We start from the raw sequence: 6,657 nt of genomic DNA, 5'->3' as shown, positions 1-6,657 counted from the left end.
CTCTCTGACCCCAAACGATCAGTCCTCAGCAAAGGCCTCAGCTTCATCCCCTTATGCCCCCACCTCAATGAATTTCGAGCTCGATACGATGCTGAGCTCTTCTTCCATCAGCTTCGCCTCCGTGCCCACATCTTTGGCCGGGAGACATCCCCCCGCACTGCGGACCCTTTCTCCCACCTTCAGAGTTCTTGTTCCACTTGGACCTCTCCCTCTGGCCTCTTACCCTCTCTTGATCTTTTCATTGGGAACTGCTGGCGGGACATCGGCCATCTCAATTTCTCTACTCCCCTCACTCACTCTAACCTCCCTCACTCACTCTAACCTACCTCCCTCTGAACTAGCAGCACTCCGTTCTCTCAGGTCCAACCCTGACATTGTCATTAAACCTGCTGACAAGGGCAGCGCTGTTGTTGTTTGGCGAACAGACCTCTGCCTTACGGAGGCTGAACGCCAACTTTCTGACACCACCTTCTACACCCCCTCACCCTCCGGTCCGGACCATGACCCCAATGCCGAACATCAAACTATAGTTTCCCAGACCGTCACTGACCTCATCTCCTATAGTGATCTTCCCGCCCCCACGTCCTCCAACCTCATAGTCCCCCAACCCCGCACAGCCCTCTTCTACTTCCTTCCCAAGATCCACAAATAGGACTGCCCTGGGAGACCCATCATTTCAGTCTGTTCTTGCCCCACAGAACTTAATTCTTCCTATCTCGACTCTTTTTTCCTCCCCTTTCCCAGTCTCTTCCAACCTACATCCACGACTCTTCCGACGCTCTCCGCCACTTTAACAGTTTCTAGTTCCCTGGCCCTACCTGTCTCCTTTTCGCCATAGACGTCCAGTCCCTCTACACCTCTGTCCCCCAACAGGACGGCCCGCGGGCCCTCCGCTTCTTCCTTGAATGGAGGCCCAACCAGTCCCCATCCACCACCACCCTCCTCTGCCTGGCTGAACTTGTTCTTACGTTGAACAATTTCTCCTTTGACTCCACTCACTTCCTCCAAATAAAAGGTGTCGCTAAGGGAACCCGTATGGGTCCTAGCTATGCCTGCCTTTTTGTGGGATACGTGGAACATTCTTTGTTCCAGTCCTCCTCAGGTCCCCTCCCTCACCTCTTTTTCCGGTACATTGATGACTGTATCAGTGCGGTTTCCAGCTCTTGCCCCAAACTGGAAAATTTCATCAACTTTGCTTCCAATTTCCACCCTTCCCTCTCCTTCAGATGGTCCATCTCTGACTCTTCCCTTCCTTTTCTCGACTTCTCTATCTCCATTTCTGGGGATAGGCTGTCAACCAATATCTATTATAAGCCCACCATCTCCCACAACTACCTTGATTACACTTCCTTCCACCCCGCTTCCTGTAAGGACTCTATTCCCTTCTCCCAGTTTCTCCGTCTCCGTCGCATCTGTTCTGACAATGCCACCTTCCACATCAGTGCTTCCGATATATCTTCCTTTCTCCTCAACCGAGGATTCCCTTCCACTGCAGTTGACGTGGCCCTCGAGTGTGTACGTCCCATTTCCCACACTTCTGCTCTTACTCCTTCCCCTCCCTCTCAGAACCATAATAGGGTCCCCCTTGTCCTCACCTTCCACCCCACCAGCCTCCACATTCAACGTATCATCCTCTGCTATTTCCACCACCTCCAGCGTGATCCCACCGCCACCTCTCCCCTCCCCTTTCAGCATTCTGAAGGGACCGCTCCCTCTGTGACACCTTGGTCCACTCTTCCATCACCCCCAACACCCACTCTCCTCCCCATGGCACCGTCCCGTGAGAGCGCAGGAGATGCAACACCTGCCCTTTCACCTCCTCCCTTCCCATCGTTCAGGCCCCAAATGTCCTTCCAGGTTAAACAGCAATTTACTTGTACTTCTTTCAATTTAGTATACTATATTCGCTGCACACAATGCAGTCTCCCCTACATTGGGGAGACCAAACGCAGATTGGGTAATCGTTTTGCTGAACACCATCGCTCAGTCCGCAAGCATGACCCTGACCTGCCGGTCGCTTGCCATTTTAATTCTCGGTCCCACTCCCACTCTGACCTCTCTGCCCTCAGCCTCTTACACTGTTCCAATGAAGCTCAACGTAAGCTCGAGGAACAGCACCTCATCTTTCGATTAGGCACTTTACAACCTTCTGGACTCACCATTGATTTCAATAATGTCAAATCATAACCACTACTCCCATTTTTTCAGAGAGCAAGTGCTGGTAATGGTTCTGCTGTTGCCATTTACAGCTCCTGTAGACCCATCTTTTGTTTCTTTACTTGTCCCATTACCACCCCCTTTGCCTTGCACCATCGTCCCTTTTGTCATTTAATCACTCCTGCCCTCCACCCTTTTGTTCTTTCCTTTTGTTCTTTCCTCCCCTTTCCCTGGCTCTGTACTTGCTTAAAAACTGTTTAATCTTTAACTTCTTCCAGTTCTGATGAAAGGTCATTGACCTGAAACGTTAACTCTGTTTCTTTCTCCACAAATGCTGCCTGACTTGTTGGGTATTTCCAGCATTTTCTGTTTTTATTAAAGATAAATCTTTCTTTCAACAATAAGTGAGCCTCACAAAAGCAGGGCCTCAAAAAATTACTTTAAACTCCGAATGTTCCTCTCCACAGAAATCTTTAGTAAAGTGCTTTTTTAAAATTTCAAAATATACTTTATTTCATAAAATTTAAAGATACCACAATTCCAAGGCAAAACAATTCAGTTCTCTCAGATGAACCTTTGGCTGGGAGTTCTTAGTGTTTAGACTCAGATTTCTTTATTCACACTCAGAATTCTTCTGTTTAGACATATTTACCTACATTTTGGACACCCTCAAACTGACACCATCAGGACGGGGGGCGCAATGGATGTATCCAGCACTACATCTGAGGAGGAGGCACATCACCATCCACGCCAGGCATGGCGTGCAGTTCTAGGAGTTGCAGCTCCACAAGACATAGGTGCGCCACAGGGACCTGCAGAAGAGCAGAGAGGGAACCAATGGAGGGGCCGAGGTCGCAGGAGGCACTACCCTTGTGAGAGGATCTACAGGCAGAGGCTGAGCTTCCTGGACCTCTCTGAGGAGCAGTACCTTCGAAGGCTCAGATTGAGTCGCCAGGTGGTCGCAGACATCTGCAGGCTCTTTCATGCAGAGCTGCTCCCGACTGGGCCTGGTGGCCACGCATTGCCCGTCGTAGTTAAAGTCACCACTGCCCTCAACTTGTTCACCTCTGGATCCTTCCAGGGCACCACTGGTGACATCACCAGGATCTCTGTCGTCTGCACATAAGTGTATACGACAGGTCACGGATGGCTTGTTTGCCAGGGCATCCCACTACGTCAACTTCCCCATCGAGGACATCAGCCAGACTGAGAGGGCGGTGGGTTTCCACTCTGTGGCTGGCTACGTACAGGTGCAGGGCACAATTGATTGCACACACGTAGCAATCCGAGCACCTCCCATGAACCAGGGCTGTTCATCAACTGGAAAGGATATCACTCTATCAAAGCGCAGCTGGTTTTTGACCATGGGAAGAGATTTCTGTAGGTGTGTGCCAAATTCCTGGGCAGCTGCCATGATTCCTTCATTCTGCGTAAATCCAACATCCCGGCCCTCTTCCACGCACAAAACAGATTTACGGGCTGGCTCCTTGGACACGAGGGATACTCCCTGCAGATGTGGCTCATGACACCTCTGAGAAACTCCACCTGCGAGGAACAGCAGCGGTACAACGACAGTCACATCACCACCAGGTCTGTCATTGAACAAGCCACAGGAATTGAAGATGCACTTCAGGTGACTGGATCGATCTGGGGGAGCCCTTCAGTACTCACCAGCGAGAGTGTGTAGAATAATAGTTGTCTGTTGCGTCCTGCACAACATCGCTCAACAGAGAGGGTTACCGGTGGATGAGGTCCCATGTGTTCATGAAGCATCAGCACCTGCCATCAACGTGGAGGAGGAGGAGGAGGATGATAGGCAACCCATCGGCAGAGCAGCGGCTCACCTGGCTGCTCGTGATGCCGGGGAGTCACTCATATTTAATAGATTCTCATAAAGAGATCTGCAAAATGAAGATAGTCAAGTTCTCAGACCACCTGGAATGAGCACCACCAACACCAGCCCGCTCCCCCACCCCCCCATTTGCACAAAACCACATCCACCAATTGTAAATGCATCCAATGGGTGGCATCAAGTCTTGCCATTCATGATAAGGGATGTGCAAGGGCGCTTTCACGAAAGGGGCTCAAGAATGGTCAAGAAGTGGCAGTGGTGGTGACAATTATAACATTGAATGTGCAGGTAAGAAAAAATAATTGTAAATGAAAAACATGACAATCTGTCAGACATCCTTGTGCATAAGCTTGGTGATCACAAATCCTTGGCCTTCCTCTTCCTACTACTTCTACATGGTGCATCTCCTGTGGCTTCAGCAAAGATAGTGGCAGGTTGTTCAGGTCCCTGCCCTGACTGCTGAGATGCTCTCGGCCTATGACCTCTGGGTTCTGGAGCCCGTAAGGGCCCCTCCAAAGACTGCTCCACTTGCACCTGTGCAGGGGTGGACTCGGCCATCGGGAGAGGAGGCAACATTGTGGGTACTAGTTGGGGGAGGGGGCAACGAGTGAGATGTGGGAGTGCTTTGAGCGGAGTCCCCACTTCCATGTCCCCTTTCAATATCATCCCTTTCCTGGGCCAGGGCCACATCACTCCTACTACACTGATGGACAACAGCTTGGAGGACATGTGTGATGCCTTGTAAGGCCCCTGGTAATGTACCGGTCTGCCTGTTCGAGGTGGCAGAATGTTGTTCACCCTAAGTCTTGCACGGCCGTTGTCAGGGCTTGAATGGACTCATTTGTGAGCCGTGCTTGAAGTGCAGTGGAAGCTGCCATTCTCTCCATCGCAGACATTCCCGCACTTACCTCTGCCACCAGTCCACTAATGCTGGAGGTGGACTCCTCCATCCTCTCCACTAATGTGGAGACTGAGTGTGGCACCTCTTCCAGTACGTCGCAAAGGTATCTCAATCATTCTCCTTCTCAAGGATGGCCCCTGGGGTTCAGCATCTGTGTCCAGCTGAGCAGAGCCCGGAGAGGAATGTGCCCACCGACGCAGACTCTCCACAGCTGCCCCTGCCACCAGTGTCTGCTCGTGCTCACTTGTGAGTGGTGAATCACCAGGTGACAACCCAACTAACTCTCTAATAGGGCCCACCGAGGTGTGAGTATCTGCGCTGGTGCATGACTCGCTATGATGTGACGTTGCGCCCTCAGAGGCATGGACCTCCTCTGAGGAATTGCCCTCGTCCAGGTCATCGGCATGTTCAGCAATCCTTGAGGCCCTGGAAGAGAACATACAACAATTTTAAGAATGATCACAGACGTAAAGTTGCGATGGTCATCCTGAGGTGTGCAACAGGTCAATCATTGATAACATCAGTCCGTGTTGTGTGTGAGGGATGTTAAAGTTCTGTCACCAGACGTTTGCGGGGTCCCATTCTCGGCATCCCCGACGGCCACGCATTCCTGCTTCCAGCTTAGTTCCAAGCCTCCTCCTCCGCCTTTGTTAGGACCATTATTTGTGGATGCCTCCCTCCAGTCCTACTCCTCTCCCTTGCATTTTGTGCTCTCTTCTCCTACAAGGGGAGAAAGTACATGGGTAAGATGGGTATAGAGGGATATGGGCCAAGTGCAGGCAATTGGGACTAGCTTAGTGGTATAAACTGGGCGACACGGACATGTTGGGCCGAAGGGCCTGTTTCCATGTTGTAACTTCTATGATTCTATGATTCTATGATTCTATACAGACGTATGAGTGAGTGAGGGTGACGGGGTCACCCGATGGATGCATTGTTCTGGGTCAGGCTGGCACTGAAAGAGATGCATCAGAGGGTGACTATCAGACAGATACATCACATTGCATCAGGATTGGGGGGGAGTGGCAGTGGTGGGTGCACAATTGGGGAGGTGAGGAAGTGCATAGAGAGAGTGAAGGTTAGTTGATGATGAGATTTAAGTGGGTGTGATGAGTGATGTGATGGAGTACGCTTGGCAAGACTGAGTGTGATTTTTGCACCATTTATGAATAAAGTTTATTTTACTACTGCAAAATTTCTCGGAGTATGAAGCTATTAGGACCTCAACTTCCAAATGACCCACTCAATTAATCCGAAAATAATTCATAACTCCGCTGTTGTTCAAAGGGCATTTTCTCAGCCCAGTGATTTTAATGTTAAACAACTCCCCCCCACCACCTATATTAGAGAGTACGTCAATACAGTGCAGAGGTGTTCATGAAGGCAACATTCTGAACTTACAAATATTGAGCAGCATCTGCAAGTTGCTAAGCCACATAAAATGCATGATGATGCGTATTTACTGGGAATATTGGAACAAACCACTTCCGAATGATCCAGGAACAGCTTCCAACATGGGAGGTCCTTTCCTACTCTGTTGGCAGTGCTCAGGCCTTCAACACCATTCTTTTTGTTTTGAGCCCAGTGAAGTAGGGCAGGCTCTGCACAGTGTGAATTAACAGATGAAGTGAGGCCCATGTGCACAAATCGTTTTGTATCGAGTTTTGGAGAAATATATTTTTGTTTATGGAATGGAAATGGACAACAAATGTTGGACTGGGCTCCTATCCCTTGCTCCCTCCTCCTT

Source organism: Heptranchias perlo, chromosome 8 (genome assembly GCF_035084215.1).
Source record: "Heptranchias perlo isolate sHepPer1 chromosome 8, sHepPer1.hap1, whole genome shotgun sequence".
Lineage (NCBI taxonomy): Eukaryota > Metazoa > Chordata > Chondrichthyes > Hexanchiformes > Hexanchidae > Heptranchias > Heptranchias perlo.
This window is presented reverse-complemented; position numbering follows the sequence as displayed.